The following is a 25,300-nucleotide window of genomic DNA, read 5'->3' as shown; positions in this document are numbered from 1 at the left end:
TCCTCCACTCCCAACAACTTCCCTGCCTCCTGAGACCTGGGTCCAGCTAACTATCCTGAGCAAATGAGCTCCAGAACAAGGGAGACAGAAGTCAGCTGTTAAGCTCTAGACAGGGGCGAAGTTTTGGGAGGGCTAAAGATGGGAGAAGTTACAGACAAAATGAGGTGAGAGTACAAAAAGGAGAGGTAGGAAAGGTTAATGAGTGACGTAAAAGTAGGTAAGAATGACCCTGGATCAGCATCAGGCTTCAGATGAACTTTGGATTTAAGACCCTTTTCAGTAAGACCCTTCTCAGGTCGCCTGTACTCTAATCAAGCCTATCTGTCTACTGCCTCCAGCCCTTCATGACCACATTTCGCTGCTTCTGCCTGCTGCCCTGGTTCTATGAGTGGGATGATGTGGTAGAGGGAGGGCCAGGCCCAAAAGGCAGCCAGAAGTGGTTGAATCAAGTCTCCTAAGGTTCTTGTGAGGAGTAGCCCATCCCTAAATCCTGAGATCCTACCAACCAGAACTTATCCTCCCTTTGGAAACAGTCACTGCACTGAGCAGATCTTTATTTCCTACCTAGAATTAGATGTTTGCCAGAAACCACTGGGCTTAAGGAAACAAAGTCACAAAAAGCCTTTGGCAGCCAGAGTTCACAGGCTCAGATCATACACATTTCCTGTGCTTAGAGGGGACAATGGGTCTGCAGAAGCCTGCAGACACAGCATAGAGCATGCACACGCAGGGCACAGAAGGAGGGCCAGGGGAATGAGAGGAGGTCTAGACAAAGTGCCTATAGGAGGTACATTCATAGACACCACTTGCACCTGAGGAATCATAGGTGAGCACAGATCCTGCACACAGAGTTACAGAACATGTGCACACACCCATCTGGGGGAGGATTCAGTATTCACTATGGCCCAAATCACTGGCAAAACAAACCCTTACTGTCTTCAGGAACCAGTGCTTGCAGGCACAGAGCGTTAGTATACCATGCATTCACATGGCATGGGGAAACCACATCACAGATCTACAGAAGCTTGTGCTCACAGAGAGGCTAGGAAGCCTGCTCAGAAGCACAGAGCACACATTTAGGCCCCAGGCAAGAGGTACAAAAAGCCTGCAGAAACTCCTGCTCTCAAATACAAAGTGTGTATGCATGCTGGGCTCAGCAAGGGTTTACAGCATATGCCAATCTGCAGCAATAAGTAGAAAATGGACGCACACTGTGCAAAGTAGGAAAAGAGGAAGGCAATCAGTATCTGGGGGAGTCAAACTGAGCACAAGTATAAGCACACACATGCTACATTGAATGTGCACCATGCTGGCACATACATTCTCACACTGCTCCAGGGATGTCTGCAGGAGCACACACAAGCATGGAGCATGCACACAAACTGCTTTCAGGAAAAACAGACTAGCTGCATGAGCCAAAGCTCATGAGGCACAGATCATAAGCACACATGCGTACACACACACACACACACACACACACACACAGTGCTCAGGAGGGAGAGGAGAGAATTGACAACAAAAAGGGCCCTAAAGGGCCAGAGCACAACCTGAAGGGCTCCTCGCTTTCCTTCTGCAAGGAGAGAAAGAGCAGAAAAAAAGGGCAGAGAGGTTAGTAGATTCAGTTGTAAGTCAGCTAAACCTCATGGGACATGGAGAAGAGGGAGATGTCCTCTGAACAACTGGGTAGTTCAGAGCCCAGCTCCCAGAATCCTTACCTCCTGTATTTGCTGGCCCCTGCTTTTCAGTTGAGAACCCAGATTTGGCTACAAAAACCAAAGGACAAAGTCTCCCTGGGAATTTCAGTCACCCTTTCCAAAGTGGTGTGCATGCAGGGTCAGGGCCACAAGACCAGCTTTGTTTGTTACCAAGGGTCACTCCAACAGGCTATCTGAACTGACTGAACACAGAGTGGGTTCCTTCCTCAGAAGCTCCATGAGTTCACTCTGAATCTGGGATAAGTCCGCAAACCCCAAAGGCCTGGTAGCTGAGCTCTTTCCATTTTGTAATACAGTCTTGGCCACGTGTTTGCCCAACAGCCCTGGCTTTCCCAGAGCCTAAGTTAAGTTAGGCCAAGGACCAGAGTTAAGGCCAGGACCAGGATGCTCAATGGCCATAGATTTGGAGGTACCAACCGGCCACTGCCCTATCACAAGTCACCATGATCTGCACAATAAGACCATAACTGCAATCCCAGGCTTGATTATCTACCAAATCCAGAACAATACACCAAAGGAAACTGACACTTCCAGAAGGACCCAAGCAAGCCACAGGAGAGGAAGAATAAAGTCCAGAAATTACTCCTTTCCTATTCGTCAGAGACTACACTGCCTTCTAGGCCACACGTGCTTCACGTAGGCTTCCTTCTCTAAGGAAAGTCCACTTACCTGGGCCCATCAGCTCCCCTTTTCTTTTTTCCTCATCCTTTTTAAAGACCCACCGATATTACATAACAAGTAGAAGGAAGAATCATGGAAACTAACTCATGAGTTCCCGATTTTTCAAGCTACTTCTGATGACCTAATGGGTCACCTGACTTGACAGAAGAATGAATTCAGGAACAGGAATCCTCCAAAACAGTGCAGCTTCAGAAAAGTGGGTGAGATAAAAAAGACACTTCCTGGAAAGGGGACATATCTCTTCTACATCTACTCCCTACTTCCTTAGAGCACTCTATTCCCTTTGAAAAAGAAAACTAGGCAAGGAACACTTTAACTGACCCTGTGACTCAAATTAGACCTACTATCTTAAATATCAATACATTGTATACATCATGTCAAAGTTACTTCGATTGTGTCCTTCTGTTCTTCCCAGAGTTCCCCATAATGTCTAAAGAAGAAAATTCAATCTATTGACAAGGCCGTCAAGGCTCTCCATGACCTGGCCTCTTGCATCTATTGGGTGAGCTCAGACTGATTCTTAAGACTTAGCTCAAAAAAAAAAAAAAAAATCTGCATGTGGGCTCCTCAGTTACTGAGTTATTGTAATCCTGTTTCAGTCCGTGGGGGGGAAATAGTCTCAAGAGGTGAACTACAGAAACACAAAGGCCTTTTTCTCTTTTCTCTTTCCCTACAACTTCCTCCTTCATATGGTACATCTTTAACTTGTGCTCATCATTTTACCCTAAGGACCAAAGCTGAGCTGGCTTGAGAGGAGATTGTTTCTGTGGTTAAGAGACCACAGATTAGTGTAGGGAAGTGCATTTTGTGGTTCATATGGAGTTTTAACTTGGAGGCTAGCTTATTGGGTGTGTGTTGTTTGAGGGTTCCTTTCATTTTCAGGCACATAAAATGTCTTGGCACCTCTACCGTGGTGCAGGGTGCCCCTTTTGAGAGTGTTTTCCAAGAAGCTTTAGGTAAGGGTGACCAGGCAGGGCCAAATTGTGTTGACGGGCTCCATGCACAATTAAAAGACAACAAAACAGTTCATGTTGACATCAGATGGAGGACCTTTGGGAATCTTTGATCCCCATTTGAGACTTCTAAGTGTCTTCCTCCCTTTCCAACATGAAAATTCAGTAAACTTGAAAGAAAATCATCTGTGAGTTCCTTCAACTTGTAACTCATAGTCGTGATAATCCAGAGGGAATATGCACTGGTGACTTTAAAGGCTACAATCTTTGACAGTCCCAAAGCAGTGCAGCTCTGTAGAAGGTAGTGGAAGGAAGTTTTCTTTCTACTTTGTTGAGGAAATTACTTAGGAATTTAGATGGGTAAAAGGTACCCTTGCCTTATTCTACTTTCTTATTTTCTTAGCCCCCTTTCCTTTTGAAATGTTTAACTGATTTCATGTCATAGTAGGAAACGCATTCTCCACCCCCATCCTTTGCCCTCCCAGGAAGTCAGTGTATTGATCATCTTTTTGGGCTTCCCCTTCAAAGGACCTTTTTCTGCACTGGAAGTCTCCACACCTGGCTCTTTGTTTTGTTACTGCTGTATTTAGATAAATTTGGACAGATCGTTGTGCCACACAGGAATTTCTGGTTTTTTAAGAAAAATCTATAGGTGAAAAATTACTAATAAAATTGTGTGTGCGTCTATGTGCGTGCAACATAAAAGTACAGTAGCGCCTAAGGAACTTGAATCTTGGTTCCTGTAAAACTGCAAACTGATGTGGTATTAATAAAAAAAAACCCACTTAGCTCAAATATTAATGCCTCTATGATAATTTATCTGCCTTCCTCTCAAAAACAGAATTAGATGCTTCTCTACTATGTATACATGGTACCCATGTTTTTGTGCTGCATACTTCTATGTTAGTATGTTGTTAGTATGTTTCATTGTTAATTGTCTGTATAAACATCTCCCGTTATACACTGTGAATTTCTTGAGAGCAAGAATTATATATACTATATTATTTCACCTTAGTAGTCTGAGGGTTTAGCACATCTAGCGTTTTTCTGTAGTAAAAGGAACTTGAACTTTCAGGACTCAGAGAACAAGAGCCTTTCTAAGAATATGTGTCTTCCCTCCCATCAGGAAACATGCACAAGCTTTTTAGATGGCCTCATCCACCAGAGGGCAGACAGCAGAAGCAAGAAGAACTACAATCCTGCAGCCTGTGGAACAAAAACCACATTCACAGAAAGATAGACAAGATGAAAAGGCAGAGGGCTATGTACCAGATGAAGGAACAAGATAAAACCCCAGAAAAACAACTAAATGAAGTGGAGAGAGGCAACCTTCCAGAAAAATAATTCAGAATAATGATAGTGAAGATGATCCAGGACCTTGGAAAAAGAATGGAGGCAAAGATCGAGAAGCTGCAAGAAATGTTTAACAAAGACCTAGAAGAATTAAAGAACAAACAAACAGATGAACAATAAAATAACTGAAATGAAAAATACACTAGAAGGAATCAATAGCAGAATAATTGAGACAGAAGAATGGATAAGTGACCTGGAAGACAGGAAGGTGGAATTCACTGCTGTGGAACAGAATAAAGAAAAAAGAATGAAAAGAAATGAAGACAGCCTAAGAGACCTCTGGGACAACATTAAACACAACAACATTCGCATTATAGGGGTCCCAGAAGGAGAAGAGAGAGAAAGGACCCAAGAAAATATTTGAAAAGATTATAGTAGAAAACTTCCCTAACGTGGGAAAGGAAATAGCTGCCCAAGTCTAGGAAGCGCAGAGAGTCCCATAAAGGATAAATCTAAGGAGAAACACGCCAAGACACAGAGTAATCAAATTGGCAAAAATTAAAGACAAAGAAAAATTATTGAAAGTAGCAAGGGAAAAATGACAAATAACATACAAGGGAACTCCCATAAGGTTAACAGCTGATTTCTAAGCAGAAACTCTACAAGCCAGAAGGGAGTGGTATGACATATTTAAAGTGATGAAAGGGAAGAACCTATAGCCAAGATTACTCTACCCGACAAGGATCTCATTCATTTTCAATGGAGAAATCAAAAGCTTTACAGACAAGCAAAAGCTAAGAGAATTCAGCATCACCAAACTAGCTCTACAACAAATGCTAAAGGAACTTCTCTAAGTGGGAAACACAAGAGAAGAAAAGGACCTACAAAAACAAACCAAAACAATTATGAAAACGGTCATAGGAACATACATATTGATAATTACCTTAAACGTGAATGGATTAAATGCTCCAACCAAAGACACAGGCTTGCTGAATGGATACAAAAACAAGACCCATATATGTGCTGTCTACAAGAGACCTGCTTCAGACCTAGGGACATATACAGACTGAAAGCGAGGGAATGGAAAAAGATATTCCATGCAAATGGAAATCAAAAGAAAGCTGGAGTAGCAATACTCATATCAGATAAAATAGACTTTAAAATAAAGACTGTGACAAGAGACAAGGAAGGACACTACATAATGATCAACGGATTAATCCAAGAAGAAGATATAACAATTAGCAATATATATGCACCCAACATAGGAGCACCTCAATACATAAGGCAACTGCTAACAGCTATAAAAGAGGAAATCGACAGTAACACAATAATAGTGGGGGACTTTTACACCTCACTTACACCAATGGACAGGTCATACAGACAGAAAATTAATAAGGAAACACAAGCTTTAAATGACACAATAGAACAGATAGACTTAATTGATATTTATAGGACATTCCATCCAAAAACAGAAGATTACACTTTCTTCTTGAATGTGCACGGAACATTCTCCAGGATAGGTCACATCTTGGGTCACACATCAAGCCTCAGTAAATTTAAGAAAACTGAAATCATATCAAGCATCTTTTCTGACCACAATGCTATGAGATTAGAAATCAATTACAGGGAAAAAAAACCCTAAAAAACACAAATACAGGGAGGCTAAACAATACATTACTAAATAACCAAGAGATCACTGAAGAAATCAAAGAGGAAATCAAAAAATACCTACAGACAAATGACAATGAAAACACGATGATCCAAAACCTATGGGATGCAGCAAAAGCAGTTCTAAGAGGGAAGTTTATAGCAATACAAGCCTACCTCAAGAAACAAGAAACATCTCAAATAAAAAATCTAACCTTACATCTAAAGGAACTAGAGAAAGCAGAACAAACAAAATCCATTTAGCAGGAGGAAAGAAATCATAAAGACCAGAGCAGAAATAAATGAAATAGAAACAAAGAAAACAATAGCAAAGATTAATAAAACTAAAAGCTGGTTCTTTGAGAAGATAAACAAAATTGATAAACATTTAGACAGACTCATCAAGAAAAAGAGGGAGAGGACATAAATCAATAAAATTAGAAATGAAAAAGGAGAAGTTACAACACACACCGCAGAAATATAAAGCATCCTAAGAGACTACTACAAGCAACTCTATGCCAATAAAATGGACAACCTGGAAGAAATGGACAAATTCTTAGAAAGGTATAACCTTCCAAGATTGAACCAGGAAGAAATAGAAAATATGAACAGGCCAATCACCAGTAATGAAATTGAAACTGTGATTAAAAATCTTCCAACAATCAAAAGTCCAGGACTAGATGGCTTCACAGGTGAATTCTATCACACATTTAGAGAAGAGCTAACACCCATGCGTCTCAAAGTCTTCCAAAAAATTGCAGAGGAAGGAACACTCCCAAACTCATTCTATGAGGCCACCATCACCCTGATACCAAAAACCAGACAAACACACTACAAAAAAAGAAAATTAAAGACGAATATCACTGATGAATATAGATGCAAAAATCCTCAACAAAATACTAGCAAACAGAATTCAACAACACATTAAAAGGATCATACACCATGATCAAGTGGGATTTATCCCAGGGATGCAAGGATTCTTCAATATATGCAAATCAATCAATGTGATACACCATATTAACAAATTGAAGAATAAAAACCATATGATTATCTCAAAAGATGCAGAAAGAGCTTTTGACAAAATTCAACACCCACTTATGATAAAAACTCTCCAGAAAGTGGGCATAGAGGGAACCCACCTCAACACAATAAAGGCCATATACGACAAACCCACAGCAAACATCATTCTCAATGGTGAAAAACTGAAAGCATTTCCTCTAAGATCAGGAACAAGACAAGGCTGTCCACTCCCACCACTATTATTCAACATAGTTTTGGAAGTCCTAGCCACGGCAATCAGAGAAGAAACAAAAATAAAAGAAAACAAATTGGAAAAGAAGTAAAGCTGTCACTGTTTGCAGATGACATGATACTATACAGAGAGAATCCTAAAGATGCTACCAGAAAACTACTAGAGCTAATCAATGAATTTGGTAAAGTTGCAGGATTCAAAATTAAGGCACTGAAATCTCTTGCATTCCTATACACTAATGATGAAAAATCTGAAAGAGAAATTAGGCAACACTCCCATTTACCACTGCAACAAAAGGAATAAAATACCTAGGAATAAACTTACCTAGGTAAACAAAAAACCTGTATGCAGAAAACTATAAGACACTGATGAAAGAAATTAAAGATGATACAAACAGATGGAGAGATATACCATGTTCTTGGATTGGAAGAATCAACATTGTGAAAATGACTATACTACCCAAAGCAATCTACAGATTCAATGCAATCCCTATCAAATTACCAATGGCATTTTTTACAGAACTAGAACAAAAATCTTAAAATTTGTATGGAAACACAAAAGACCCCGAATAGCCAAAGCAGTCTTGAGGGAAAACAACGGAACTGGAGGAATCAGACTCCCTGACTTCAGACTATAGTACAAAGCTACAGTAATCAAGACAATATGGTACTGGCACAAAAACAGAAATGTAGATCAATGGAACAGGATAGAAAGCCCAGAGATAAACCCACGCACCTATGGTCAACTAATCTATGACAAAGGAGGCAAGGATATACAATGGAGAAAATACAGCCTCTTCAATAAGTGGTGCTGGGAAAACTGGACAGCTACATGTAAAAGAATGAAATTAGAACACTCCCTAACACCATATACAAAAATAAACTCAAAATGGATTAAAGACCTAAATGTAAGACCAGACACTATAAAACTCTTAGAGGAAAACATAGGAAGAACACTCTTTGACATAAATCACAGCAAGATCTTTTTTGATCCACCTCCTAGAGTGATGGAAATAAAAACAAAAATAAACAAATGGGACCTAATGAAACTTAAAAGCTTTTCCCAAGCAAAGGAAACTACATACAGGATGAAAAGACAACCCTCAGAATGGGAGAAAATATTTGCAAATGAATCAACAAACAAAGGATTAATCTCCAAAACATATAAACAGCTCATGTAGCTCAATATTAAAAAAACAAACAACCCAATCCAAAAATGGGCAGAAGACCTAAATAGACATTTCTCCAGAGAAGACATACAGATGGCCAAGAAGCAGATGAAAAGCTGCTCGACATCATTAATTATTATAGAAGTGCAAAACAAAACTACAATGAGGTATCACCTCACACCGGTTAGAATGGGCATCATCAGAAAATCTACAAACAACAAATGCTGGAGAGGGTGTGGAGAAAAGGGAACCCTCTTGCCCTGTTGGTGGGAATGTAAATTGATATAGCCACTCTGGGGAACAGTATGGAGGTTCCTTGAAAAACTAAACATAGAATTACCATATGACCTAGCAATCCCACTACTAGTCATATACCCAGAGAAAACCATAATTCAAAAAGACACATGCACCCCAATGTTCGTTGCAGCACTATTTACAATAGCCAGGACATGGAAGCAACCTAAATGCCCATCGACAGACGAATGGATAAAGAAGATGTGGTACATATATACAATGGCATATTACTCAGCCATAAAAAGGAACGAAATTGGGTCATTTGTAGAGATGTGGATGGATCTAGAGACTGTCATACAGGGTGAAGTAAGTCAGAAAGAGAATAACAAATATCGTATATTAACGCATATATGTGGAACCTAGAAAAATGGTACAGATGAACCGGTTTGCAGGGCAGAAATTGAGACACAGATGTGGAGAACAAACGTATGGACACCAAGGGGGGAAAGCGGGGCATGGGGCAGTGGTGTTGGTGGTGGTGGTGGGATGAATTCGGAAATTGGGATAGACATATATACACTAATATGTGTAAAATGGGTAACTAACAAGAATCTGCTGTGTAAAAAAATAAATTAAATTCAAAAATTCAAAAAATTTTTGAAAAAAATAAAAATAAAAAAGAACATGTGTCTTGCCTAAGAGAAAAGATAGGTCTCTTAGCCAATAGCCTGTACCACTTTCCAGACCCCAAAGAACTGCTGTACTAGCCCCTTCAGTTTGTCCCACCCACTGGACGAACATTTTCTTGTTTAAAAAAACTTTTTCTTGTTAGGAATCAAATTTTTTGTGCTTCGTAACCGCCTAAAATGCCTTAGAATTTTTCCACTGAGATTTAGTTTTCAATTTAAGTGACATATGTCTATATAACACCTTCTTTGTAGGAAAATTCCTGACCCCTAAGAATGACCTCACTGTTCCAGATAGTCTACCTTATAAGGAAGTGACATACTTCCTCAATGTTAAAACAATCTTAATTCCATTACTTGGGAGTCAAAAGACTTGAGGCCCTCACCTTATCTGAGCCTGCATTTCCTTATCTGTAAAAAGAGGATAAGACCAGCAATCTCCCAGGCTTATTGTGAGGATTCATCTCTTAAATACATATTGAGAACCTACTGCACATTAGGTACTGTTCTCATGCTGATGCAGCAGTGAACCCTGATCTTGAGAAGCTTCTATTCTAGTAGGAGGAGCAGACAACTAATAATGATGATGAAGGTGATGATAGTAGCTCACACCAAGTGAACACCTTACACATCTGGCATTTTATTTGAGTAAGCTCATTTATTTCCCACAACAACCCTACTGGGTAAATACTATTATAATCTCCATTTTCTGTTGATTAAAATGAAGATCAGAGATTTTAAGAAACTTGCCTAAAGTCACAGCAAGTGGCAAAGCCAAAATTCAAAACAGGCATCCTGGTTCCAGAATCTGGAACTATGTGTACTGTATCATGTATGATGGGGACTCTGCTGAAAACTTCAGGTAAGGGGAAAAGATATTGCCCTCTGTGGTGATGTTATGCTATTAAAATTTTATAAAAGATTGTCAGGGAGTCCTCATTGATAAAGCGACATCTAAGCAGAGACCTGAAGGAAATGAGTAAAGAAGCTATTCAGAGTGATAGGAGAAAAGTATTCCAGTCAGAACATACAGCAAGTGCAAAGCCTTAGGTGAGAGCATGACTGGTGTGAAAGAACAAGTTTGCCACAGAGTACCATTTCAAATAGGGCTTTACAGGCCCTTATAAGCACTTTGGCTTTCATTCTGAGTAAGACAGAAAAATCACTGGAAGGTCCTAAACAGAGAAGTGATATGATCTGACTCACATTTTATGAGGATTACTCTGGCTCGGGAGAACAGACTGTAGAGGGACAAAGGTAGAAGCAGGGAGATCAGTTAGACTACCACAATCATCTGGACAAGAGAAAATGGTGACTTAGATAAAGATGTTAGTGGTAAGATTTGGGATATTTTTTAAAGGCAAAGCAGGCAGAATTTACTAACTGATTGGATATGGGTTGTGAAAGAAAAGAAGTCAAGAATGACTCTATGGATTTGGGCCTGAGCAGCTAGCTGCAAGAATAGAGTTGCCATTTACTGTTAAGGAAGACTATAGGAAAAGCAGGTTTGGCAGGGCTTAGGGAGAAGGATCAGGAGTTTGGTTTTGGATACGTCAAATCTGAGATGCCTATTCACAAGGAAATGTGGATGTTAAGTAGATGTGGAATCTGCTGTTCCTGGACAATATCTGGGCCAGATATAAATCTGGGAATGCTTATGAAAATCATGTGATTGAAACATATTACCTAGGAGGTGAGTATAAATAAAAAGTAGTAGTCAGGATTGAATCCTGGGATACTACAAGGTTGGGAAGATAAGGAGGGACTAGCAAAGATGACTTGAGAAGGAATGGTCAATAATGTTGGAGGAGAACCAAGACAGAGAGGTGTTCTGGAAGCCAGGTGAAGAAAGTATTTCAAAAAGAAGAAATCAAGGGACTTCCCTGGCGGTCCAGTGGTTAAGATTCCATGCTTCCAACACAGGGGGCACGGGTTCAAACCCTGGTCGGGGAACTAAGATCCCACATGTGGTGTGGCGTGGCCAAAAAATTTTTTTTAAAAAAAGAAATTGAGGCATATGGATAGACTAAAGATCAATGGAATAGAATCGGGAGTCCAGAAATAAACTCTTACATTTATGGCCAGTTGATTTTTGACAATTCGATGGGTAAAGCATGTTCTTTTCAACAAACGGTGCTGAGATAACTAGACATACACATGCTTAAGAAGGAAGTTGGACCCTATCTCACACCATATACAAAAATCAACTCAAAATGAATCATAGACCTAAATGTAAGAGCTAAATAAAACTATAAAACATTTAGAAAAAAACATAGGAGTTAATCTTTGTGACCTTGGATTAGACAGTGGTTTCTCAGCTATGAAACCAAAAGCAAAATCCACACAAGAATAGATAAATTGAACTTCATCAAAATTTAAAACTTTTGTACTCTACTCCATACCCATATTATGATGGCTATTACAAAACAAACAAACCAAAAAACCAACCAGGAAGTAACAGGTGTTATTTAGCAAGGATGTGGAGAAATTAGAACCTGTGTGCACTGTTGTTGGGAATGTAAAATGATGCAGCTGCTGTGGAAAATAATATGGCAATTCCTCACAAAAAAATGAGAATTACCGTATGATCCATCAATGCCACTTCTGCCTATATACCTAAAAGAAATGAAAGCAAGAACTCCAACAGATATTTGTATACCCATGTTTATAGCAGCATTATTTGCAATAGCCAAAAGGTAGAAGAAACCCAAGTGTCCACTGATGGATAAATGGACAAACAAATGTAGTATATATATATATACAATGGAATATCATTCAGCCTTAAAAAGGAAGGAAATTCTGACATATGCTACAACATGGATGAACCTTGAAGACATTATGCCAAGTGAAATAAGCCAGTCACAAAAGGACAGATATTGTGCAAATACACTTATATGACGTACTTAGAGCAGTCAAATTTATAGAGACAGAAAGTACAATGGTGATTGCCAGTGGCTGGGGGGAGGAGAGAATGGGGAGTTAGTTTAATGGGTACAGGGTTTCAGCTGGGAAAGATGAAAAAGATCTGGAGATTGAATGGTGGTGATAGTTGCACAACAATGTGAATAAACTTAAAATGATTAAAATAATAAATTTTATGTTTTGTATATTTTACCACAATAAAATTTTTTAAAAAATTATGCTTCAAAGGACACCATCAAGAAAGTGAAAAGACAACCTACAGATTGGGGAAAAAATATATACAAAATATTTGTATAATTTGTATATAAGGGACCTATATCCAGAACACATAAAGAACGCTTACAACTCAACAGAAAAAGACAAAGAACTCAATTTAAAAACAGGTAAAGGATTTTAATAGACATTTCTCCAAAGAAAATATAAAAACGGCCAATAAGCACATGAAAACATGTTCAACATCATTAGCTAGGGAAATGCAAATCAAAACTAGAAGATACCAGTCACACCCACTAGGATGGCTATAATAAAAACAGAATGGCAAGGATGTGGAGAAATTTGAACTCTCATACATTGCTGGTAGAAATGTAAAACAGTGCAGCCACATTGGAAAACAGTCTAGAAGTTCCTCAAAAATGTTAAACACAGAGTTACCATATAACACAGCGTTCCATTCCTAGGTATACACCTGAGAATCGAAATATATGTCCATGCAAAAACTCGTACATAAATGTTCATAGCAACATTATTCATACTAGCCAAAAAGTGGTAACAAAACAAAAGTCCATCAACTGATGGATGGATGAACAAAATGTGCTATATCCATGTAATGGAATATTATTCAGCCACAAAAAGAAATGAAGTACCCATACATGTTACAACATGGGTCAATTTTGAAAACATTGTGCTAAGTTGAAGAAGCCAGTCAGAAAAGGCCACATAATTATATAAATCCATTTACATGCAATGTCCAGAATCCATAGAAATGGAAAGTAGATTAGTGGTTGCCAGAGGCTGGGGATAAAGGGGATTGGAGAGTGACTATTAATAGATAGGGAGTTCTTTTTGGGGGTGATGGAAATGTTCTAGAATTGATGGTTGCATAACTCTGAATATACTAAAACCACTCAATTGTACATTTTTAAGGGATTTTAAGGATGAATTTTATTGTATATAAATACCTAAAAAGCTGTTATAATAAAAAGAAGTAATCAATTACATCAAGTTGCTGATTGACTAAGAGAACTAAAAATGGATCAGAAGTTTGGCAATATTATGGCCTTGACAAAAGCTATTTTGGTAGTGGTAGGAATGAAAAAAATGGAATTTTAATGTAATGCATGTGAGAGTACTTCAAATAGTGCCTTGTACATGCCCCACCCCACCCCCCCAAAAAAGGAAGAAAAAGCATAAAAAAAAAAAGAACTCAAACTAATGGTAAGATACTACTAATAAGCTTAGGTCCTAAAAGGTCTCAAGCAGAGCGGTGAAGAAAGCCTTTTCAAAGGTTTTGTTGTGGTAGCAATCAGTTGTATTGAATCAGTTTACCAGGTTAGGGTGACTGCTCCTGTGGACTCTATAACCCGAGTGTATTGGTGGTGAGAGGCCAGCCTGTGTGTTTATGTACCTTCCTCTATTCCTCCTGCTTTATGGCATGGTGCTGGAGTCAGGCTGGACCTAGCACTGAAGAGATGCTGCCACTGCCTGGCAGCCTCCCCACCACCCCCTCTGTAGCCCACAGAACAGACTGGATCTTGGTAAGCACCCAGAACTCTGGCTTGATCTCTTACTGGTGTTTCAGAAAATCTCCTTTGTCTCGTTATCTCTGCTGCTGTCACAAGTTCCTGCATTGTCCAGCAGGATGTCAGCCCAGAAGGGAAACTCTGCAACTTGAAGAATTGGGCCCCAGAGTTCTGGATGCTCATGCTAACATCAACTCTAGGCAAGGTTTAAAGAGTTAGTAAGGAAGTACTGTTTTGATAGTTGTTGTTTCTACTGTTGCTGTAATATAATAATTTCTAAATGCCCAGGGAGAAAGAAAAGGGGCTGCAAAGTTAAAAGGAGAGAGAAATCACTTGTAGTTGAGGAATTATAGAAAGCTTCCTGGAGGACGTGATACTTTGGCTGTATGTTAAAGAACTGAGTAAATTTTGCTAGGTTGATGTGGTAAACACAGTACCTTAGGCTAGAAGGAAGAATGTATATGTCAGTATGCTGAAGACAAAGTATAAGGCAAATTTGTGAGAGAGCAGTTTCTTTCTAGGTGGAGTACAGTGGGAGAATGGGAGATAAGCCTGGAAATGTAAACTAGAGACCAACTGTAGTGGTCTTGAATGCCAAATGAAGGAATTTAGACTTTTTTGGATAAGCTATAAAGAGTAGCTCTAGGGATATTTGAAAGGAATATGATTTTAATTTTTCAGTTTAATTTTATGACTTGGTATTATATTCACATGATTCAAATTCTAAAAATCATAAAAGGGTATACAGTAAAAAATCTCCTTCTCATCCCACTAGTTTTTCACCTAATACCTTTCCCCATGGGCAATCCTGTATCAGTTTCCTATGTATCTTTGTGGTTTTTTGTTTGTTTTTTTGCTTGTTTGTTTGGGGTTTTTTTTGGCCGTGCCACGTGGCTTGCAAGATCTCAGTTCCCTGACCAGGGACTGAACCTAGGCCACAGCAGTGAACGTCTGGAATCCTAACCACTAGGCCACCAGGGAACTCCCTCTTATGTATCTTTGTTAGATATTCTATACATATACAAACAGACATTGTGGGTTTTTGTGTGTATTCTTCCCCTCTCCTATTTATACAAATGTCAGCATCTTATACATACTGTTCTGCACCTTGTTTTTTTTAATATGTCAATATATCTTTCCATTTCAGTAAAGAGGTACCTCTTCCTTTTTATAGCTGCATGGTACTGTATTCCATTGTTTGGATGTGCCAATAAGTTATTTAAGCAGCCTTTCTTAACGAACATTAGGTTGTTTTCAATCATTGCTATTAAAAACAATGCTTCAAAAATAGCCTTGAACATATGTCCCTTCCACAGGTGAATATGTACCTGCAGGATATATTCCTGGAAGTAGTGTTGGGGCTCAAAGGGTATACATAATTTTGATAAATTTTGCCAATTGCCTTCCTTAGAGGTTATACCAATTTCCACTCCCATCCCACTGGCAATGTATGAGTGCCTGTTCTCTCACACCTTTGCCAACACAGTATGTTTCATAATTTTAATTTTGCCTTAGAAAGATTAATCGGGTTATATGCATAAGAGGACAACCCCATTTACATTTAAACTTAGATGAATAAAGCATATGCTCTTTGGATAAATTTAATTTTGATTGGGAGAAGTAATTTTAAAGCTACATATCATCTCCATGCTGCCTAGAAAAAAGTTTTCTCATTTCTTGTAGCCAAAAACCATTCCATTCTCTAGTTCTTAGGTAAGCACCCTTCAAGTGGAGATGTAAGAAAGGGAATATGACCTGTGGAGAGCACAGTCAGGCTGGACAGCTCCAAGTTAGAAATAAGGTTCTGTACTGTCAACTCCAGTACTAGGGAGAAGACAGGTCGGGATAAGGGAAATTGCCACAGTGGCCTATGAGGTGGAGCTGCTGGAGAAATGATAATCTTATCTCAGCAAGAAGCACATGGAGAATAATTCTAAAATGCAACATAGGATTGCATCAGCCCCCCTAGCTCCTGTGAGAAACATGCCTCTTTTCCCAGTCCTGCCTCCTACCCCACACCTACTTTACACCAGAATATCCTAAAAGTCCTGCAGCCGTAAATTACTTTTGCCCAGATGCCCCTCCCTCTTTTGAAAAGGTATTTCTAAAGCTCCCGCCAATAAACTGGAAGCTCCCTACAGACAAGAACTCCTTTCCTGTTGCTTTTCAACTCTTGTCACTCCAGTTCCCACAGGATTCGCTTAACATCGATATTCCAGTAACTGAGACTGATTCAAGCTGTGGACCTCCGCCATCACCTTGTGAAACTCACCACCAAGCTGGGTCTCATGCTGGCCTGATGAAGGCCCTACCCAGCCAGGTGTAAACCCATTAAACAGAGACTTGAAATACCTGGGTGTGTGTCTTCTACCGAGAGATGGTCTGTCTTCTGTACTAGCTCGTGCAAAAGTTTTTTCTGCCTCAGTCTTTTCTCTCTTAGAACATCTTTTAAATTGTTGATGCATTTGTTGAGGTAGATGGTCTCTGCACACATCTGCTCTAGGCTTAGTCTGCCCTGTTCGGGAGATTCAGGTCTGGAACAAGTTTCACTTCCCAGACATGGAGCCAGAGCAAAACCTGGCGATGAATATGCAAGAGGCAAGTTATTGGAAGCCAGAGAGAAGCTGCCGGGATCCTGAGAGGTTTGGTCTCCCTGTGTAGAGATGCCCACTTCACCAGACACCACATTGAGCAAGCTCTCACTCCCCTGACTCCCAGGGCTCTCCACTGAGAAATCCTGGGCACCCCGTGAACTCACTGTCCCAAGAAGTCTATCACTGTTCTCTGACTGGGAACCACTCTCAATGCTTTCCAGGTCCTCAGGAGTCATGGACCCACTGTTCTCCAGCTTCTGAAATACTCCCTGCAAAGCTGAACGAAAGTGGTAAATTGCTCGGCCCAGTTTACTTGTGTAAAACTTGATTTCTACATCTTCATCCTCCTGCGAGCCACCCAGACAAGAGGACTTTTCAAAGACATCTTTAAGGACCTGCGCAGCACGTTCCTCCTCTTCATTCAAGTCAATATGAACCATGTCATTGAAAGTCTCAGGTCCTATGATGATTTCCTCTATCATGTTGTCACAGCTCAGAGTTGCAAACCTTCTGGACTTATCTGTCAAAAGGTTCTCTAGCTGCTTTGAGCTCAAAATATCAAGCCCAGCTTCACAGGCCAGGAGTTTGTCCTCTGTCTTCAGCAACCCAGACAATGATAGGCAGCTGCTGGCCTCACTTTTATCACTGCAGTTGTTTTCTGTTTTTGCTGCTTTATATGCTTCAAGTCCTTGGTTACACTGTTGGAGAACCTGGGGTTTCCCAGAATCCTCCTCTTTTGAGATTAACTCTAGGGAAGGTTCCTCAAATTGATGAAGGGCGGACAGAGAAGCCTCTCTCCCTGTCAGTTCACCACAGGTGCCACTGATAACTTGGGGTGTTCCTGATGTTCCTTTTACTTCGTCCCTTGGCTTAGACTCATCACTTGGCTTTGCTAAATCGTTCTTGGGTGGGAAGCGAAGGCCTTGCTGTTCAGGAGTCTGGAGTTCTCTATGTTGATTCTGAGCCCTCATTTGATGTACTCCTGTTATTCGTCCTCTGTCCCCTGTTTCCACCTGAAAAACTGGTTCACCCAGGTTTAAAGAATTCAAATTACAATCCTGAAGTTGTTGTTCCAAAAATGATAGAGACTCCTTTGGGGGATTCTTACAGCAGCACTGTGGCCGGCTTGGTTCTTCTCTGGTGGCAATCCGGATCCCTAAACTCTGCAAGAGGACGGATTTCTGCAATATAAGGTCTCTGTGCTCTAGATGGGCAAGCTTCACAACAGCAGGCCTGGGGGCTGGCGCTTTGCCTGCTCTGTAAGCCTCTTTAATGTACCTATTGCACTGCATGCCATTAACACAGAGGTGTTTGGCCAGGAAGCTATTCACCAGCTCCATGGTATTTTCCCCATCTTGCTCAGGAAGTCCATACAGATATAGAATGGCTTCCTCACTGGGTCGGTCCACATGGGGTTCCTGAGCCTTTCCCCCAACACACACCTTGGCCAGGGAGCTGCTGCCCACCTGCAAGCCTTCTATTTCACTCAGAACTGAGTCTACACAGCTAGAGACTTCTTCCACTGAACCCCGGACTTGGCTCAGGTGCTGCTGCAACTCAGCAATTTCAGTTTGGAGACGGCTGATGCCTTGCAGCTCTCTGATGATATAGTCCACTACATCCCCCAAAGGTTCTTGCTGTTCACGGCTACAGCCTTGGCCGGGGCCTCTGGACAAAACGGGCTTGGCTTGATCCCTCTCTGACGGCTCTTGACAGCTTGTGGTCATGCTGGCAGATGAGAGGTCCTGAGAGCCAGACCCTGAAACACAGGCAGTGGAGCCCAGAGGAAGCTGGCTGCTGGCCTGCTGCCCAAAGCTGCAATGCTGGGCCAGGCCCCCATCTCTATCCCCACCAATGGCTGAGGCTACTGACCCACAGTGAGGGGACAGGAAGCTGTCCTCAGGTAAGGATCCAGCAGGGCCTGAGGACTTGCTCTTGAAGCCACACAGAGTCTCCACCTTAGCTTTATCTGGGGAAAGCCTGGAGGAGGATCCCAAGGTGACCATGATTTCTTCTTCTGACTCTTGCAACAATCGCTTCATTTTCTCCCTCAGGGTCTGAGGGATTCTCAGCTTCTTCCTCTACTTTCTGGTCAGGATGGTTAATAGAGATTGTGTTAGAAGGCAATACCCTGACCTGTTCTTTTCAGTCTATTTTTAGCAATTATTGCTGGCTGATGCCTTGGGCTTGGCCCACAGTGATGCCTAGAATGGTCCCATGTGTGGTCTCAAACCTGGCACATGTTCCTGGATCCTAGCTTGACTCTAATCCTGCAGCTGGTGAAAAAGGAAAACAGCGCACTTGGATCAGAAGGCAGCAGGATAATATGAATCAAGCTGTCAGGCAGGAATAAGAACACTACTTTCTAATACTGTAGGAGTCAACAGTGATCTGCCTCCCAACGCTAGACTTAAAGGTTATAAGCAATCAGTTCTCTCTCCTTGGCTTCCCATCAGAGTTTTGCTGTAAAATCAGATCAAGTCCTGTGTTCTGAGCAAGGAGCCAAAGTCAACAGGATTGAAACAAACTCCTGGGAAGTAGGTGGGGTGAAGTCAGCGAATGACTGAACGTTTACAAATTCAACATGAGGCTCAGGAATGAACATATAGATGTTTAACCACCAAAGCTCAAATCACATACACAGTAAAAGACAAGACGTGGAATGTTTCTTTTTTTTCCCCCTCCAGTTTGTTGCTCTGGTGAAGGCTCAACTACTTAAAGGTTTGCTCCTGCCTGTGCTTATAGCACAAAGTGTCTTCCCTTTGTTTAGTGATAGCAACCCTTCACTTGGAGAAAGGACCATGACAAGAAGGTGATTTCCTAGCACTGTCCACTGCTGGAGTAATAGAGGGCTGCTCTAGCCTGCTGAATGGCCTGGAGAGAACAATGCATGTGGCAGGCGGGGAGCTGATTACATCAGAGAGAGCTCCAGGGTGCTCTACTGTTTTCCAAAAAGGTGAAAAAAGGCCTGCCACCAGTCTTGCCCCTAAACTCTGAGCTACCAGTGACTGTAGCTTAGGCAGAGATGACTGTTACCTTATGTGGGGTGGGCATCCATTCCGTTTTTACTGGGAACATGCAGCCTGTAGGGAAGGAGCACAGTGGAAAGTACGAAGGATGAAGCAGAGAGCCCAGGAGTGCATGGGACTGCCAGTACTCTCTGGCTCTGCTGGGTCAGCCCGGGACAGGTGAAATGAGTTGGTGGGAGACATGTTACCCTTCAAGTTCTTCAACTGGAGATGGTTTCTCTATTTTCTAGATTTGACCTAGATTTCTAAATCTTCTAAAACCCCTGCCTCCTTTTCTTTGCCCAGTACTCAAGTTAACCCTAAAAAGTAAAAATTGTCTGTGAAGGATATAAGCTGACTGCTCCCATAGCAATTCATTTGCAGGAAAGGCCACCAACTATAGTCTGTGGGTCTGAAAATTAAAAGCACTGTGCTTCTTGAGTTACGTTTATCAAAAAAAAAAAAAAAAAAAGCACTGTGCTTCTGCAGACTAAGAAGAACCAGAAGAACAAGTCACAAGACTTGAGATAAAGATGAAGCTGACCCCTTTTACTGGAAATAACTAGGCCAAGAATCAAGAGACAGAAACTAGATTAATTCCCTTTTCACTTCTTCCCTTCTTCTCTCTAGCTCATGTAAAAACTCTATTTCATCTAGGAATTCTTCATCTGAGAACTCTATCCATCCTGTGAGGCATTGGAGAGGCCTAATTATTGCTTTTTAAGCATTACTGCTTTACTCTGATGTTTTAAGGAGCCAGGATCAGCCATACCCCTAATGTGGTCAACTCAGTCTAATCTGCGTGTGTGTGTGTGTGTGTGTGTGTGTGTGTGTGTGCGCGTGTGAGAGAGAGAGAGAGAGACAGAGAGAGAGACAGAGAGAGACAGAGAATGCTCTATGTGCATAGTCAGAACTACTGGGTCTCGGGCTTAGTGCCCAGCTGCCTAGATAGCAAAGCCCCCAATTCTAGGACTGACTCATCAAATTCTTCCCTCTCTCTTCCCAAAAGTACAAAATCTACATTTCCAAAGCCACCCATTTCTTTTCTCCCCAAGGTGCAAGGTCTGGGTACCCCGATTTGGTCTTGGCACCTGCTATTTTAGCTTTGTGCAATGTCCCTAGACTGATGGACTAGAGTTGGCAATTAGCCTTTCAAGTTTTTCTCAAAGAGAAAGAGCTCTTACTAAACCAAGATGGAAGCTCTGCATATGACCACATGAAGCCATGAGCAAGTGCTACTAGACTGAGAATCCAGAGACTTAAGTTTGAGTCTTGCTTCACCAGTGACCGTGGATTAAACACTTCTCTCTGTGCCTTAGTTTCCTCATCTGTAAAGTGGGGGAGATAGTCACAGGAATGTTATAAAGATAAAATGAGAGACTGGTAATTAGTAAACTGTAAAGCACTGCAGTGTTATTATTACTGACATGGCAAGATCCTGAGACAAAGAAGCAGGAAAACCAATATCTAAGCCAAGTGTGCAATTGCCTAAATGGTTTGACTTGAGTGGACCATGACTTCTATCCCAGCCCCAGACCCCTACCTTTCCCAGTCTCTTCTAATGGTCTACAGCAATGCCTGGAACCCTACCATTACAGTGTCACTCTTTGTTAGTCTTTCATTCTTCTAAAAGTTTTCTTTTTAAGGTAAGAAAAGGGAGGAGCAAAATATTCACTCCCCAACATTTCATTCAGGTGACAGGAGGCTTGCCCTCAGGCAGCCTGAAAGCATGAGGAAGGAGAAAACTGCTACAGGAGGCAAACTTTTCCTTTCTAATGCTAGTGAGGCCCAGAGCTCATTGCCAGGTCCTCCAAGGCCAGCCCCACTTTGGTCTAGAGGAGGCAGTTTTTCAGGAACGAAAATGAAGCTGACTCTCCTGCGATGGCTTCAGTGCAGGCCAGGTTAACTTTGGGCCTATCTGCTTCTGCCCCTCAGATTAATATTCCAGATAGGGTTGGACAGTCTCGCCAGGTTTCCCTCCAAAAATGCAGTGCCTACAACACTGGCTGGCCAGCCACATAGAGGGCAAATGGCTCAGCCACTGTATTGAGAGGATCCTGAAGGACTAAAGGCAGAGCTGCCTGGTTCCCTACAGTAGTGACAAATAGGAAATTTCCAGCTAGAGCTGCCATAGCAACTCCTCCCAGCCTCAAACAAAGATGCTTGCTTTCATATTAAACAAACAAACAAAACCCTCTAAACCTTCTTCTGAATTGGTAGCTACAGCCCACAGATGAACTCTAAACTTAAGAATCACCTCCGAGGGATATGGGTCCCCATATGGGCACCAAATCCACTCAGTCATCCACATATTTAGGTTTTGAAACAGGGGACAGAGCTCACTGTGAGGCCACACAGTGAGAATCAACCAGTCACTTTGCTCAGAACCCAATAGGACACCAGAAGCCAGAATGGGCTGAAAGGGCAACCTGCCGAGCCAGGAGGTCCAATTCAAGGCCACCTCCTTCTTCAGCCTCTCTTTGCTACTACTGTCCACAAGAATGAAATAACAGGGACCAAAGTGTGAGAAAAGCAGTTTGATCTCTAAATCAGTTCAATCGATGTGCCAGGGATATAAGGCACAGTTCCTGCTCTCTAATATATTAAAGCTTGGAAACAGAGTTAGGCATATAAACAATCACAAAATAAAGTGATACATGTTATAATAGAACTTGTAATAGAAAGCAAGCATTTAATTCCAGGGGTGGGGAATGGGAAGGTGATGAGAGGCCCAGAAAAACCACAACAGGAAAGGCCACGGAGAAGTAATATTTGAGCTGAGATGGCATAAGGAGGCCTCGGGGCCCGACCAGCTCAAACCTAGCCCTCTAGTTTCCTTCAAGGTACCCACTGCTGTCATTCTGCTCTATCCTGTTGGCCTATCCACTCAAGTCAACTCTCCATACTTCATATGTACATGCTCTAAAATGGCCATACCTTTCTGCAATCTTTTCCTAAGGAATGCCTAAGGCTGGGAAAAATAAGGCAGCCCTTTCAAGGGATATCTGCTTTTGAAAAGGGAACACAGCAAAACAAAATGAATTAATCAAAAGGAATAAAGCTTCAGTGATGGAAAACTGAGAACTATGTCAGGGAGTAGACCCCTTAAATCACACCGAATCAGCACCAGCCTACCAAAAAATGTCAAGAGGAAAAAAATCCCTCAGCTTTCTGAAATGGCTGATTCTTTCATCTCTCTCTGACTTATCAGTTAAATGTTATTAGGAATGTGGGTATTCCTCGTAAAATTGCTTCTGACCCAAACCTTGGCTTGGAAACTGGGAGACCTCTGGGAATAGGCCAGGGCTCTCTGCACATATATCAAGCAGCCTCTCATTTTGTATGAAGCAAGCCCAGAAGGCAAAAAGCCAAGAGCTCTGAGCCTCCTACCCCACACGTCACCCACAGCGGTCAGATCATTCCTGGGCCATTTACCAATTATGTTGTATGGCTAATATGGTGGGAAATGAATTTCTAGGGCCACAGCAGGTAGGGGTACTCTTCAGATATTAATCTTTGGGAAAGAATCCATGCTTACAGAGAATCTTGTCAGAGAAAATGATCAGGGTCACAAGGTATAAAGAGTGAGATTAGCCAAAGGGAATAAAGAGTGCCCAAAGTAAATGCATAGCAAGGTCCCTGTCCTGTAGTTCCTAGGACTTGCCATCCCTCCTCACCTGCATTAGGAGGAACCCCACTTATAGGCCAGAAGCTGGACATGGTAAAGGAAAGAAAACTTCATGCATTGTATCCAAGAGGGAAGATAGAACCTCAGGGAATGTACAGTTAGCATGAAAGAGGATGCAGCCTTCAGAGGGCTGGTATATCAAGAACTCAGAATGAAAACTGAATGCCAGTCAGCAGAGCTGGGTACTCTGTGCCCTTCCCAGGGCTCCCTTTCAGCAGTACCAGGGTTTATTATACCAAGAGTATTACAAACCATAAAACAAATACAGATGCACCTAGAATCTGATGCTCACGACAAAGACGCTCTTGGACTAAACTTGAGTCAGGCTCCTCTGAGTCCTCTTTCTGATCAGGCTCCTGTCCTTGGGCTCTGTTTAGTCCAATTTCAGCAAGAATCTTGCTGGGTCAGTTTAGTGAAAATTCCCCACCTTTGATATCTGACCAAATTCCTTATCCCTCACCCTGGGCTGATTCCAGAACAAATCCTGTCAAGTCAGTTTAGCCAGATGCCTCCCTTCCCCGGATGTTTCTTCTTAATTTTCCATCCAGTGACCCTCACCCTGTTCCTTGACTATAAATTCCCACTTATGCTTGTATTCAGAGTTGGGCTTAGTTTCTCTCCCCTATTATAATACCCCAATATAATAGCCCCCCTGAATAAAGTCTGCCTTACCATTTCTAACAAGTATCAGAACAATTTTTTTCTTAAGCACTCATCATGCTCTTTTGTCCTTACTACCTATGACTCTTGTGAGTAGACTAAAAAAAGGCATGTGAGCAGGAATCTAGCCCCTGAACACTCTCCTATTCATCCCCCCAAACCTCCATATTCTTTATCCCCTTACTCTGCTGTAGTTTCTTCATAGAACTTACTACCACCTGATAGATCATATATTTGTTAGTTTATTATCTGTCTCTCTCCTCAACCTCTATCCTAGAATGTGAGCAGGGACTCTGTTTTGTTCATTGCTGTAACCCTAGCACCTAGTACAGTGCCTGGCATATACGGTGCTCAAACTAAAACAAAATAAATCTTGCCATTGAATAAAAGGATCCGGGACACAAGATCAGAAAATGCTAGAGTTGGAAGAGTTCTTTAGAGAATATCAAGGCCTGGAATCTCATACTGCATTGTGATCTAGCCTATGGAGTAGTTTTTTTGGTCTATCATACGTTTTTCTAAATTTTAATTTTGGAAATCTTTAGGCAGGGCAGCTATTCTGGCTTCCCCAAAGCCCTATTACCCAAGTTTATAACACCTGACCTAGAATGGCACTCTTGTCCGTTAATCTGTTTTACTTTGGCAGACACCTAAATGGGAGGTTCTTGCTTAAAGACACACAGTGGGTATGAACTCCACTACATTGAAAACTGTGCCTTATTTGTTTTTTAGTTCCCAATTACTAGCACAGGGCATTACTATGCCAAGCATATGGCCTGGCACACAGTGAGAACTCAGTGCCATGGAAAGAATAAATGAGTGATGGCAGAGCTGATTTAGAATCCAAGTTTTCTGCTTTCTAGTCTACTTCTGTTCCCATAACAACATACTGCCTTCAAGTTCTAGGTTTTCTTCTAGACTGATGGCTTACAATCCCCTTTCATTATAAAACTAAGTTGGGAACCTCTCCCCAAATATACTTGCTCACACTTTTAGGGGAATCACTCAGGGCAAATAAACAGAGTAGTGGCAGTACCAGCCGCTGCCAGACTGTCAGTTA

The 25,300-nt window shown here is 41.5% G+C and overlaps 1 protein-coding gene across 5 annotated transcripts in view; it reads right to left on the bottom strand.

The window, feature by feature from the left end:
* UNC13B (unc-13 homolog B) overlaps window positions 1-25,300 on the bottom strand; it is a 232,903-nt gene that overhangs the window by 38,519 nt on the left and 169,084 nt on the right. The window lies entirely within an intron of this gene.

Source organism: Mesoplodon mirus, assembly GCF_964341445.2.
Source record: "Mesoplodon mirus genome assembly, chromosome: 1".
Lineage (NCBI taxonomy): Eukaryota > Metazoa > Chordata > Mammalia > Artiodactyla > Ziphiidae > Mesoplodon > Mesoplodon mirus.
The sequence above is the reverse complement of the archived record's forward strand: the minus strand, read 5'-3'. Positions and strand labels throughout refer to the sequence as shown.